The sequence below is a fragment of the Nanorana parkeri genome, unplaced genomic scaffold, assembly GCF_000935625.1.
Source record: "Nanorana parkeri isolate BGI_ZX_2015 unplaced genomic scaffold, ASM93562v1 scaffold874, whole genome shotgun sequence".
Taxonomy (NCBI): domain Eukaryota; kingdom Metazoa; phylum Chordata; class Amphibia; order Anura; family Dicroglossidae; genus Nanorana; species Nanorana parkeri.
This window is the reverse complement of record NW_017307142.1, coordinates 272838-274461: the sequence shown is the minus strand read 5'-3', so window position 1 is coordinate 274461 and position 1624 is coordinate 272838. Positions and strand designations below refer to the sequence as shown.

Here is a 1624-nt window from a genome sequence, read left to right as displayed (position 1 = left end):
CCCAACAGTAAAGTAAAAAAGTTAAAGTAAAAATTGCAAATATTTAATACAAATAAATACAAATAAAATATAAACTATTAAAAAGTTTATAAAAAATAAAATATTTAATTTTTTTTGAAAAAGTTAGAACAAAAACATTTTCAGTTTCGGCCTGACATTTTGTTTTATTTTGGTTTCATTTCAGTTTTGAAATTTTAATTTCAGTGCACCTCTACTGTATACCTTACCAGAGTACTATGGTCAAAGCTTTTTTTGGTTTTAGTTCTCTTTTGGGTCACAGGAGGATATTTAATAATGTTCTCCTGTGACCCAAAACTGCAATGCAGCCGGGAAAGATCCTGACAATATTGTTGGGATCCACCCCGCTGCCTGATTGACAGCTATGCTCTAAAGAGGCAGAGCCAGCTGTACCCACTGGTCCCCTGTCTGTCTCTCCAGTCAGCACTGTAGGAACACAGAGGGGAGGGGGAAATCCCTGCAGAGAGTGGTGACTGACAGTTACTGCTCTCTGCAGAGAGAAGATTGTGATCTGATCGATAAGTGGTATGTGATCGCTCAGTTCTCGATCTATAGAGCTGATGTGTGGCAACTTCAGTGTCACACGTCGGCTCTGCTTATGTGATTGTGACACGTCAGCTCTATCCATAAATCTCCTTCAACTACTGTTTTTTTGTCATCAGTTGTTAATTTTGGTTTTGTGTTTAGATTGTAATTGCTTTTAAGTTGGTGAATTTTGTTAAATAAAATTTGTAAAAATATTCTAAAAATATCAGTCTAATGAAAAGGCAAGAATAATGTTAAAGTCAATAAATATAGCTATTAAACACGCTCACCTGCTAGTTGGAACCTTACTAGCTACCTTACTAGTTGGAAAGCAACCATTCAGGCATCTGAGGGCCTGAAAATTGTGTCTGCACTCCCCTCACTAGATAAATCTGAATGATGGCACAGCACAGAGCAAAACAGGGGAAGGCCCATTGCTAATATATAGTGATGTTTGAGGATATTAGCACATATGGGGAGCATTTTTAAGGATGCAGTCCACTCACAATACCACTTGTATTTCCACATCCACATCAGATACCCTTGCAGGGGTTGTTCAGTACAGCATCCATGCACCACTGTTTGCAAAACAACACAAGTATAGCCTCCTGGCTTCCACTTTTAAAATTAATAATTCTGACCCACTGGTCCTCTCTGTAGTGCTGTCCCACACTTGTACTGGCGGTCCCTCGGGCTCTAGACTCACCAGTTCTCCCGGCCTCCCTAGCTGTCTTCGTGTGCCTCCAGCACACACATCACCTGACTCCTCTCTGACTTCTGGAGGAGTCCTTCTGACTCTTAAAAACCATCTGTTCCTATTTCCCAGCAGGAGCCCTGAACCTTAACCAGCAACCTTTCTTTAAGGGCTGTGCAAAGCTGTACAGTCATTGGATGTTGGTTATTGCTAAACCCTGGACCCAGGACTGAAGATTTATTCCCTCTTTAATCACTTTGAAGCCTCCCAGATCCAGGATCCCAAGCAGAATCCAGAAAATCTGTAAAGAACTGAAAAGCCAGCTTTTTCCTTGAAAAACCCTTGCTTCCTGAAACCTCATAGACCCTCTGGCCTGAGTCCTGGGTG

The 1624-nt window shown here is 41.0% G+C and overlaps 1 protein-coding gene across 1 annotated transcript in view; it reads left to right on the top strand.

Annotated features, from left to right (window-relative positions):
- The window catches only part of C3 (complement C3), an 82542-nt gene that overhangs the window by 13783 nt on the left and 67135 nt on the right, over positions 1-1624 (top strand). The window lies entirely within an intron of this gene.